The sequence below is a fragment of the Phoca vitulina genome, unplaced genomic scaffold, assembly GCF_004348235.1.
Source record: "Phoca vitulina isolate PV1807 unplaced genomic scaffold, GSC_HSeal_1.0 scaffold5, whole genome shotgun sequence".
NCBI classification, from domain to species: domain Eukaryota; kingdom Metazoa; phylum Chordata; class Mammalia; order Carnivora; family Phocidae; genus Phoca; species Phoca vitulina.
Genome location: NW_022589708.1, coordinates 37,925,238 through 37,938,769, shown reverse-complemented (window position 1 = coordinate 37,938,769; position 13,532 = coordinate 37,925,238). Strand labels below are relative to the sequence as shown.

Below are 13,532 nucleotides of genomic sequence, written 5' to 3'. Positions count from 1 at the left end.
GACAAAATGTAGATACTGGATGTGAGAACTTCTCTTTTCTAGCAGGGCATATTGACCAGTATCTGGAGAGGAAGAGCCTGAGAAAGTGAAGAACACCAAAAGTAGACTTATAAGTGTTACTAAAAACACTTTCAACTACTTAAATATTTTCCTAGGACTGACATTCACTCTTTTCTCAGTGAATCAGCCATGAAAGAGAGTAAGCACATTCATATGTAACAAGAGTATGTACGTATCTGGAGAATCGTGGCCAGATATATTTACTGAGGTTGAGAAGTAATTAATAATGATTGAGTCATATTACCATCATATGATTTATTAAAAATGAAAAAAATCATTGAAATTCAGAATGCAAATTATCTTTAAAGATCAACTATTCTAACCATCTCACTTTAAAAATAAAAATAAAAAACACTGAGGCTCAGGGAAGTTAAGTGTCTTGATACCACACATCCAGTAATTAGAACAATGTATACCAACTTTGTTCCCTTATTCCTAATATTCTGCTCTCTTTATGATCCATTTTTAGGTTATGTAGTAGACAAGCTTTGTTTTTATCCATTCAGCATCCATTTTTCTGCTTCTAGTAGTATCCCCACCTTGGTTTGAGAATATCCATATTCTCGTTGTATATATTCCTTATTGAACCATTAATCAAGCTGGCAGATAACCCTCCTCTCCACCAAATTATGTACACCTCACAAAGCCAAGCTAACTAGAATCTCTTATCCCTTAAATTTAATCAGTAGTAAGGTATACAGGCCTGGAAAAAAAAAAAAAAAATTAGGAATCCATTTCTACAATGGTATCCTAAAGAGAATATGCATTAAATTCTGCTACCTAGCTCATTTCCTATTTAAAAATGGCTATTTTTTCCTTTAAATTCTGTGACATAATTCACATAATTAAAAAAAATTACTTTTTGCTTACAGTAGGCAGTATAATTATTGTTATTTGCAATCAATCCTAATCATACAGAAATTGTTACCAGAGAATGGATGCTAAGAGCAGATGGTCAGGGATATGTAAATGATTTAGCAATGTGCAGTAAAAGAGTGAGATTCCAGTTCATGTTCTAGAATGGGCTTAAGAATGTGTGAAATGCAACTGGAGGGTACCTTGGAATATTCATGAGACTTAGAGACTTCTGAATTCCTGCTTTCTTCTCCTCCACAGTTCATAAACCTGTTCCTTCCTTGCTAGATAAAACTAAGAAGGCCTTTTAGGGTCCAACCCTGTTTATTACTATGCAATTACCACAAGCTCTTGATCTCAGTATGTGTGTAGCATAGTGATGAGATAGAATTATGTAATCACTGAAAGAAAATTGAGCCATTTTAATAGGCAGCTGGAACTACATGGTAATCATAGCTACAAAAATGTTCCAAATAGCAGAAATCTCTAGATATGTATAAATAATTTGTATAAGTCCTCTATCCCCATTGAAAGTTGAAAGAAAAACAAGTATTTTTATGAACACAGCTCTGATTTGAGACACTATATGAGATCATTGCAATTACAACTTTCAGGCTTACTTCATAGACCAGTAAGTACCTATGAAAAGGCCCCTTCTATAAAATCACAAGTGCGTATTTTGAAATATTTTCTTAAATTTGTCAAAAGTGTCTTATGGTCATTAACCCAGGTAACTGCATTTTTTTTTTTTTTTTACATTAGTTTCAGGCATACAAGATAATTAATATAATGATTCAAAAAGTCTATACATTACTCAGTGCTCATCAAAATAATTGTACTCTTTATCCTCTCTATCTTACCCATCCCCCCCCACACACACCCCTTACGGCAACCACCATTTTGTTGTCTGTATTTAAGTCTTTTTTTGTTTGTCTCTTTTTTCCCCCTTGTTTGTTTTGGTTCTTAAATTCCACATGAGTGAAATTATATAGTATCGGTCTTCCGCTGACTTATTTCACTTAGCATATACCCTCTAGGTCCATCCATGTTGCAAATGGCAAGATCTCATTCTTTTTTATGGCTGAGTAATATTCCATTGTATATATACACTACATTGTCTTTATCCATTCATCTATGGATGGACACTTGAGTTGCTTCCATACCTTGGCTATTGTAAATAGTGCTGAAATAAACATAGGGATGCATATATCTTTCCAGGTAGGTGTTTTTATTTTCTTTGGCTGAATACCCAGTAGTGGAATTACTGCATCTTATGGTAATTTTATTTTTATTTATTTTTTTAAAGATTTTATTTATTTATTTGACAGAGAGAGACACAGTGAGAGAGGGAACACAAGCAGGGGGAGCGGGAGAGGGAGAAGCAGGCTTCCCGTGGAGCAGGGAGCCCGATGTGGGACTCGATCCCAGGACCCTGGGATTATGACTTGAGCTGAAGGCAGACGCTTAACGACTGAGCCACCCAGGCGCCCAATTTTATGTTTTTGAGGAACTCCCATACTGTTTTCCACAGTAGCTGCACTAATTTGCATTCCCAGCAATAGTGCATGAGAGTTCCTTCTTCTCCACATCCTTGACAACGCTTGTCATTTCTTATCTTTTTTATTTTAGCCATTCTGGCAGATGGTATCTCATTGTGGTTTTGATTTGCATTCCCTTGATGATTAGTGATGTTAAGCATCTTTTCATATGTCTGTTGACCATTTGTATGTCTTCTTTGGAAAAATGTCTACTCAGGTCCTCTGCCCATTTTTAATCTTATTTGTGTGTTTTTTGGTGTTGAGTTGTCAAGTTCTTTATATATTTTAGATATTAATCTCTTATCACTATATCATTTGCAAGTATCTTCTCCTATTCACTAAGTTGTCTTTTTGTTTTGTTGATGGTTTGTTGTGCAAAAGCTTTTATTTAGATTTAGTCCTAACAGTTTAACTTTGCTTTAGTTTCCTTGACTGAGGAGATACATCTTAGGAAACAGTTTCTACTGCTGATGTCAAAGAAATTACTGCCTATGTTTCTTCTAGGAGTTTTATGGTCTACATTTAGGTCTTTAATCTATTTTGAGTTTATTTTTGTTTACAGTGTAGAAAAATGGTCCAAAGTTATTCTTTTACATGTAGCTGTCCAGTTTTCCAAGTACCTTTTGTTGAAGACAGTCTTTTCCCCATTGTATATTCTTGTCTCCTTTGTCACAGATTAATTGACCATATAAGCATGGATTTATTTCTGGGCTTTCTATTTTTTTCCATTGACCTATGTGTCTGTTTTTATGTCAGTAGCATACTGTTTTAATCATTACAGTTTTGTAGTTTATTTTGAAAACTGGAATTGCGATACCTCCAGCTTTGTTTTTCTTTCTCAAAATTGTTTTGGCTATCCTGGGGTCTTTTGTGGTTAGGTAACTGCACTTTTGAGGAAAGCAAAATACCTAAATCTTTTTAGGGAATATCGGATATTACTTCTGACCTTACTTGAATCTTTAAGAAATATGGATACCACTGTTATCCTTAAAGCAGAATGATGCATTATAGGGATCAGATGACAGACATAGCTTGATATAACAATGAAATCCTTTAGCTATATATTTTTTCCTTCCATTCTTGGGTACATAGTAGAAAAAGATATATTCAGCCCTTAGGATAATTCTAGCTTTAATTTAAAGTATCGGTTGTGGGGGTTATATAGAAGACATTGACTCACTCTCTACCATGTATATTCCTGCATAGCTACTTGAAACATTCAGAAAGTAAAAATTTTCAAAATTCAATAAATCAGTGACTCCAGCTATAGCTGCTATTTCAGATATGGAATTCTTATAAATTAATATGGCTTCTATCTCCTGATATATAGTTATTAGTTTGGCAGATGTTTTATCTGCATGGGAGAAACATATACACTAGATATTAGTATGGATTGATCAAATAAGCTGAGTCAGTTATATAGGAAGAAAGGATTTATTATAGATATTAAATCTTATGCACTTATAGGAGCTAGTGGAGAAGTCTCTAAAAGACTGTTGCCTTTGCATACCATATTGCAGTTTAAGTCACCATAGTTAAGCCAGGTTGGGAGTCATGATGCGAATGGCAGGGAGCATGCAACACTGGAAAATCTACAAAGAAAATTGGGAACCCAAACAATATGAAAACTTCAAGGACAAAACAGGATGCCAAAGGAAAAACTGGAACTCATGTATGTCTGGTGGAATTATGGAATTGGCTCATATTATTTCATGAGAGGCAAATGTTAAATTTTAAGAATTTGTTGACACAGTTAATATCACACTGATATTGAAATAGGCCATGATGAGACAATTTTCACCACGAAAATTGGCAAATTCTTCCAATTAGTGATTTTATTTTCTGGAAAACCAACTTCTAAGTATTTACCAATACAACATTCCATTTACCTCTGACCACCTCCAATGTCAATGATGCTATTGACCCATATTGCACCCTGCACCACAGAGCAGCACAACTGCCTAGCCTGGAACTCAGAAAAGCTGAAGGAGAAAATCCATGGGAGCTAGAGCTACAATCTGGGTGATGCCACTGTCAAGGAAATAAGCCAGCAAAAACATGTATCTCAGAAAAGGTGAATACCATAAAAATAGCTGCTGCTTCACGTCTTCCTCCAAATCTAGCTCAATTTTTCCATATCATAAACCATACTTCAGAAATATTCAGGGAAATGAATTCTAAAAATATAGCTCCAAATTAGTTGACAAAACACAAAGCCACCACACAGCCAGACACAATATATTGTCACTTGTCTGGAACAGCTATAGCTTTTTTTTCATTGTCAACTCTGAATCTGCACAATTTTGCAAAATGTGCTAATTATCTACCATGCTGATGATATTGTGTTGATAGGATCTGAAAAATGTGTGGTATTTAGATTCATAACAGGGTCTCAAAATAAGACCTCTTGGTGGCCTGGTCTCCACTTATAAATAATATTGTGGTTTGAGTTTTATTCCTAATTCATTTCCCTTTCATAGTACAATAAGCCACACATTTGCAGTTTCATGGTGAGTGGAGGACACTTCTACTTTCCAAAACCATAATTTCAGCTAAGCCACAGAACTTGCTTTAGCCAATGAGGGGAAAGCATCCGCATAAAGTAAGTGTGGATGTGTGGATTTAGTAATTCCATGCTTCTGCTATTGAAATCTGAAAGAAACACCCCAGATAGCCACTATCCAATCCCTGAAGCCTAGAGCCGAGGCCAGGTGAGCCCAGCCGAGGCCAGCTAAGTTCATAAAAATTACAGCTAACCTGTAGATATATGACTTGAAGGAGAACCCCGCTAGATGACCTGGAGAGCTACAGAAAAGAGGATAAAAGAGGATAAAGGCTTATTATTGGCTATCGGTGAATTTTCAATAATTTGTTAATAAGCAATATTATAACAGGAGTTAACTAACACAGCTACTTTGTAAAGAGGGTTTGTTTTTTGTTTTTGTTGTAGAAAACATTTTTTTTCATTTTTTAATTAATTTATTTTTTATTATGTTATGTTAATCACCATACATTACATCATTAGTTTTTGATGTAGTGTTCCATGATTCATTGTTTGCAAAACATGTATGGATTAAATATGTATTTGATAAAATTTGATAAAATTTGATTATGCCAATTTGAATACAGACAAAAAAAATCCATTCAAAATTTTAAGAGTGAGATTGCTTTTAGGTATGTATTATTTAAAAATTGATGGTTTACTTACTGAGTCATTCCCAAAATTCAAATTCAGGACTACTACCAGTGGACCCCATAAGTATGAAGAATTGAATAGCAATCTTTCCAGGAGAGTGTGAAACAGAACACGCATGCAACTGATGTCAAAGTTCTATACCTGCAAAAGCCTCTGCTGTACATGTTCTTCCCATACAAGGAAGGATATAACTTCTGGTTCCTGAAAATATGTAACTAGTATATAACTATCACCTCAACATTTAGCGGGTACCTTCTGCCTTGAAAGCAAGAATATACTCTTTCATTACCTTTTTTTAAAGATTTTATTTATTTATTTGAGAGAGAAAGAGAACATGAGCAGGAGGAGGGGTAGAGGGAGAAGCAGACTCCCCACTGAGCAGGGATCCAGACGTGGGGCTCAATCCCAGGACCCTGGGATCATGACCTAAGCCAAAGGCAGACGCTTAACTGACTGAGCCACCCAGGCACCCCACTTTCATTACTTTTTTGTATTATTCTCATTTTTTGACTCTGAAATTAGTGAAAATAGCATGGTAAATAATTTTTCTCAAATCTTATAAGGTTCTATATACTCCCTTAGGACTGCTAATAACATATGACCACAAACTAGGTGGCTTAAAATAATAGACATTTATTTTTGTATAATTCTGGGTGCTAGAGGTCTGAAATCAAGGTATTGACAGGGCAATGGGCTCTCTGAAGACTCCAGGGAAGAATTATTCTGTTCCTCTCCCTAGCTTCTGGGGACTCCCAGAGATCCTTGGCATTCTTTAGCTTGTGACTGCCTTCCAAACTCTGTTTCTATCTTTACATGGTTCTCTCCTCTTGTTATAAGGACACCAGTTATTGGATTTAAGGCCCCTAATCTAGTATGATCTCATCTTAACTAATTACATCTGATAATATACTATTTCTAAATTAAGATCAAATTCTGAGGTTACAGGTAGACATGAATTTTTGGAGAACACTATTCAACCTCCTACAGTATGCCCCCTGATCCTCTGCAATTCACATCTGTCCCACATTCAAAATAAATTCACTTCATCTCAACATGTCCCAAAGTCTTAACCCATTCCAGCATTAATTCTAAGTCTAAAATTATATCTAAATATCATCAACTGAAAATATTCCAAATATCTTCATCTAAATCATACATGGGGGAGCCTCTGGGTATAACCCATCCTAAAGCAAGATTTCTCCCCCTCTGTGGGTTTTAAAACTAGAAAGCAAGTTGCTAGCATTCAAAATATAATGGTGGGACAGACATAGAATAGGCATTCCCATTCAAAAATGAAGAAAATAGAAGGAATACATGAATCATTGCTCTAAAATAAGTTTATAACCAAGCCAAGTAAGTCTGTGGAATATAATCTTCTGTGGCTTTATGCTCTGTTCTCTGGGCCCTTGGCAGCAGTGGTAGCCAACTCTCTGCACAACAAACCACATTAAACTTAATGTCTTAAATGACAATTTATTATCATCACTAAAGATGCTGGGGGGTTGACTGGGCACAGCTGGTGGTACTTGCTTGGATTTCTCATGCTGTTACAAAAAAATTGCATCTGGGACTGGAGTCCCCTAAATGCTTGAGTGGTCTGGACAAGCCAAATGGTTTCCTGGAGAAGTTGGTAATTGATATTTACCATTGGATGGGACTGTTTAATGGAACTCATGACAGGGCATTTCCATGTGGTGGGGCTCTCGACATGACATCTGTGTTCTGAAATGGAATGTTCTAAGAATAACAATTTCAAAAAGTAGAAAGCTAAAGCTATTGGGCCAACCAGGCACTAGTTCCAAAACTACTGCATGTCACTTCTACCATGTTTGATTGGTCACAGCAATCACAAGCTGGTTCAGATTCAAGAAGGTTGAAAAACAAAATCTGTATCTTGATAGAAAAGTGGCAAAGTTACATTACAAAAGAGAGATAGAATACCACATCACTTATTTGTGGAATCTAAAAAGAGGTGGGAGGTGGATGGTGGGCAAAATGGATGAACATGGTCAAAAGGCACAAACTTCCAGATATAAAATAAATAAGTCTTAGGGATGTAATATACAGTGTGGTAAATACAGATAACAATACTGTCTTGTATGTTTGAAAGTTGTTAAGAGTAGATTTTAAAGTTCTCAATGCAAGAAAAAAAAGTTCTTGTGTGGTGATGGATGTCGACTAGACTTATGATGGTGATAATCTTGCAATATATACAAATGCAAATATTGAATAGTTATGTTGTACATCTCAAACTAATATAATGTTATATGTCAATTATATCTGAATTAAAAACAAACCCAAAGAAAATCTACCATATTCTGCCTGCCACATGGTTACAAACCTGAATTCACGTATTTTAGATTTTTGTTATGGAGCAGTTCACACCCAAGTATCAAATTTAATTCCAAGTTATTACAGCTACATAACAAACAACTCTAACCTTAGTGGTATAAAACAATAAACATTTTATTATCATTTTGGATTCTGTGAGTTGGGGATTTAGACCGAACACAGAAAGAATGTCTTGGCTCTGCTTCTTCATGTCTTGTAACTAAGCTAAGAAGACCTATGTGGAATGGCTGGTGATAAGCTGATTTGTATGGGAGTCAGTGAAATGGTGCTGGAATATCCACTTCCAAGATAGTTTCTTTATTGTTATGTTTGAGACCTTTACAGAATTGGACAGAAAGCTGGGATTAGCTGGGATTATTGGCAGGGAGTTTACATAAAGTATCTTCAGAATTGCAGTAGTAGAGTAGTTGAAGATCTTTCCTAATGACTCAAAGTTCTGGCAAACAATGTAGAATCTGCATGCCCTTTTAGACTTCAAAGTCATTTCTGCAGTTTGTTGTGAGTCAAAGCAGTGGCAAACTCATTCATGTTCAAGAATGTTTCAAGAAATTAGTGGTCAAGTTTTAAAACCACCATGATGGGAGTTTTATTTTTATGTATGAAGTGCAATGGTTCTGCTTCTCTAGAGAACTCTATTATAACTTTTGGTACTGAGAGTGGTTCTACAGGCACTGAACTTTTAGGATGAGTTTCCTGAGTTGGTTTTAAGGTTTCTGGAATTGGCTAAAGTGATTAGATTTAAAAAAAAACTTGTCTTTAAAGATTTAAAGACAATAGTGATTATTTTCAGTAGTAAAGAGAGCACTAGCACTCCACTATATGAACTAGTCACAGAGATATGCAAAATACCTATATTGGATACTCCTAATCTACCACTTAAAAGAAGCAAATATGAGCTCAGGAATTTGAATTCCCAACTCAAGTAGCATAAAAAATGACCTAAAGATGCCCTTATCTCATGAAGCTGTAGGACTGAGATTGCTGAAAACTAAATAGAGAATCTCATCCTGTGATTGGGTGAATTACAATGCAAGTTGAACTCTCAACTTGGCAGGGGTGTTTACTTTTAAAGTGAGGGTATTGATTGGGAAAAAATGGCATCTTGTAAATCAGGATGGTGACATACAGGAAGACCTGGATGAAGCTGTAGACATTAAGTCCCTAAATTCTGATTTTTCTTTGCCAGTGGAAGAGGCCTCTGGATTTCCAGCAGTATTAGTCTTTCCACCTCCATCCACATCACCTGAGGAAACTTCCATAGCCTCCCCTGAGGGAGTAGCCATGCAAGACAATGTTGATTCTTCTCAAGATCCACCCCCAGCACTCTTCTTTCCTTCTAGACCTATAAGGAGATACAAGTCCCAGCAGGCCCCTAAAGGTAAGGTACAGTGTGACCCATGCGCAGATACATTACACTATGAAAGAATTATCTGAATTTCTAATTTATACAGAGAAATCCAAGAAACAAGTGTGGGAATGGATAGTAAGAGTACCAGACAACAGTGAAAGTCAGATAAAATTAAACCATGCCAAACTTATAGATATGGACTTACTAAGCAGAGATCCTGCATTTAATGCTGCAGCTCAAGGAGTCAGAAACAGCTGTCACAGTTTAGTTGGTCGGTTGCCTGAAACATAGGCCAAAATGTGGCCTATGGTGAGCAAACTGGAAATGCCCAACCTGCCTTTGTTTAATACAGAAGAAGGGATTCAAAGCCTTAAGGGGATTGGGATGTTAGAGCGGATTTTTTCATTTAAAACCTACTCACCCACATTAGGAGGGCCCAGAAAACATAGATTCCACTAATACTGTGAGAAATAAATTTGTGATGGGAGCCCCAACATTCTTGAAGGTCTTTGTGATTGCTTTTCTCCAGGCCAGACCTTACAGTAGTAGGAACCAAAGCCACTCAACTGAGAAACTTAAGTGCAATGGGAGTAATCTATTCCTGGGTGGTGGGGACTAAGTGGCAGCACTCAACCACCAAAGGAAAGTTGGGACTGGTTACCTTAATAGACAGGAGAGTCAAAATAGCAATCAGAAAAGTCTGACTCATGTAGACCTATGGCATTCACTAACTGATCTTGGTGGTCCTAGAAGTGAAATAGGTATGAAGCCAATTAAATTCTTATTTAATTTGTAGAAACAGAAAAGTTCTAGGTCAAGAGAACAACAGTCTAGCTTGAATCATAAAAAGAGAGTCATGATCCCTCGATCAATTCCCAGACTTGATCCAGTTTACAGAACCAGAAGCCCTTAAATGAAAGAGAGGATGGGTCCCCTTGAGGAATGACCTAGTACACTGCCAAAATTTAAACTGTCAATCTTTCTCCTGGTCTTTCCCAAAGGGACCTACAATATTTTACCATAGTAACTGTGCACTGGGGAAAAGGAAATGATCAGACCTCTTGGGGACTACTAGACAGACACTGGTTCTGAACTGACTCTAATTCTGAGAGACCAAAAATATCATTGTGGTTTACTAGCCAGAGTAAGGGCTGAAGGAGGTCAGATGATCAATAGAGTTTTAGCGCAGGTTCATTTCACAGTGGGCCCAGTGAGACCTCAAACCCACCCTGTGGTTATTTCCTCAGTTCCCAAATGCATTATTAAAAAAGATACACTCCACAGCTAGCAGAAGGTCCACATAGGTGCCCTGACCTATGAGTGAGGGCTATGGAGTGAGAAAGGCTAAGTGGAAGCCAAGAGAATTGACCTACCTAGGAAAATCATAAATCAGAAGTAATCCTACATGCACTCATGGAGGGACTGCAGAGATTAGTGCCACTATCAAGGCCTTGAAGGATGCAGGGGTGGTGATTCCCACCACTGTCCCATTCAACTTCCCTATTTGGCCTGTGTAGAAGACAGATGGATCTTGAAAAATGACAGTAGATTATCCTAAATTTAAACAGGTGATGACTCCGATTGCAGCTGATGTATCAGATGTGTTTTCATTGTTGGAGGAAATTAACACATTCCTTGGTATCTGGTATTCAGTTATCGATCTAGAAAATGCCGTTTTTTTTTTTTTTTTTCTCTTTCCCTGTCAATAAACCCAACCAGAAACAGTTTGTTTTCAGCTGGCAAGGCAATAATATACCATCACTGTCCTACATCAACAGTATATCAACTCTCTAGCCCTATGTCATAATTTAGTTCACAGGAATCTTGATCATCTTTTATTTTTACAAGATATAACACTGGTCCATTACATTGACTGACTTATGCTGATTGAATTTGTGGAGCAAAAAGTAGCAACTTACTCATTAAGTATTGGTAGTAGTAGTTACTGGTAAGATACTTGTATGCCAGGGGTGCGAAGTAAGTCTGACAAAATTCACAGGTCCCTACCTCAATGAAATTTCTAGAGGTCTACTGGTGTGGGGCATGTCAAGATATCCATTGTAGGAAGTACAGGCACCCCCTACAACCTAAAACAAAAAACAACAAACAAAACAAAACAAAACAAAATAGCCACAGTGCCTAGTAGGCCTCTCTGAATTTTGGAGGCAACATATTTGTCATTTGGGTGTGTTACTCTGGCCTATTTACTGAAATATCTAAAAAGTTGTTAGTTTTAAGTGGTGCCCAGAATAAGAGATGGTGCTACAACAGGTCCAAGCTGTTAAACAACCTGCTCTGTATCTTGGGCCATATGATCCATGAGATCCAATAGTGCTTGAATTGTTAGTGGCAAATAAGAATGGTATTTGGAATCTTTGGCAGGTCCCTATAGGTGACTTGCAGAGCAGATCCCTAAGATTTGAAAACAAAACCATGACATCCTTTGCAAATAACTCTCCTTTTAGAAAGGGCTCTTGACCTGCTATTGGACCTTAGTAGAGACTGACCACTTAACCCTAGACCATAAAGTTGGGTGTGTACAGCAACACTCCATGGAGATGGTATATATGTGATGAGGAATGAGCAGGCCCTGAAAGCACAAGTTACAAGAACAAGTGGCATGAATGCACATGATCCCTCCTTCTGTAACACTGCCTTCTCTCCCTTCCTGCACTTATAGCCACATGAGGAACTTCCCATGATCAGATGACAGAGGGAGTGAAGACTCACATCTGGTTTACAGATGGTTCTATATGATTTACAGGCACCACCCGAAAGTGGACAACTAAAGCTCTACAGTCCCTTTTTGGGACATCCCTGAAGGACAGTTATGAAGGGAAATCCTCTAATGGCAGAATTTGAGCAGTGCACCTATTTACTTTCCTTAAAAAGATAAATGGCCAGATGTGCAAGTATATACTGATTCATGGGCTATGACCAATGTTGGTTGGATGGTCAGGTACTTGGAAACATGATTGGAAAACTGGTGACAAAGATCTGAGTAAGAAGCATGTGGACTGACTTTTCTGAATAGATAAGAAATATGAAGATATTTGTGCTCCTGTGAATACTCACCAAAGAATAACCTTAGCAGAGGAGGATTTTAATACTCAATTCACCCATTCTGTGAATACCAGTCAACCTTTTTCTCTACTCATCCCTGTCATCATCCAACATGCTCATGAAATACGAGACCATGATTGCAGGGATAGAGGTTATGCATGGACTCAGCAAAATATTCTTCTACTCACCAAGGCCAATCTGGCTACAGCTACCCCTGGTGCCCAATTGGTCAACAGCAGAGACTAACACTAAGTCCCTGATATGGCATTATTCCCCAAAATGATCAGTCAGCTACCTGATGGCAAGTTGATTGCTTTGGACCAGTTCCATCATGGGAAGGGACAGACTCTTTTTCTACTGGAATAGACACTTACTCTGAATATAGATTTGTCTTCCTTACACACAATGCTGCTGCCAAAACTAACATCCTGTCCATGTACTTACAGAATGTTTTATCCACTGTCAAGTTATTCCACACAGTATTGTTTCTGATCAAGGAATTCACTTCACACATACACACACACACACAAAGTAAACAAACAAAACTTGCAGCAGTGGGTGCATACTCATGGGATCCACAGTTTTTATCATCACTGTTCATGATCCTGACACAGCTGGTTTTGTAGAATGACCTTCTGAAGATTTAGTTATAGCACCAACTGGGTGACATTATCTCACAGGGTTGGGGCAAGGTTCTCCAGAAGGCTATTTATGCTCTGAATCAGCATCTAATACATGGTGCTGCTTGTCTCATAGCCAGAATTCATGGGTCCAGAAATCAAAGGATGGGTATGGGAGTTGTAATACTTATTATTACTGTTTTTGTTTCCTGTTCCCATTACCTTATTCTCTTTTGGCCCTGAGGTCTTAGTTCCAAATGGAGGAATGCTTCCACAGGAGACCCAACAATGATTCTGTTGAACTTGAACCTAAGACTGCTGCCCAGGCACTTTAGACTCCTCATGCCTCTTAACCAAGTAAAGAAGGTAGCTACTGTGCTGGCTGTGGTGATTGAGCTTGTCTATCAATGGAGAAACTGAACTGCTACTGCACAAAGGAGGTAATGAAAAGTATGTCTGGAGAGTCTTTCAATGTTACTTTGCCCTGTGATTAAGGTCAA

The 13,532-nt window shown here is 37.5% G+C and overlaps 1 pseudogene; it reads left to right on the top strand.

Annotated features, from left to right (window-relative positions):
• Positions 1-5,245: 5,245 nt before the first annotated feature.
• LOC116631403 lies at positions 5,246-13,275 on the top strand (annotated as a pseudogene).
• Positions 13,276-13,532: the final 257 nt, after the last annotated feature.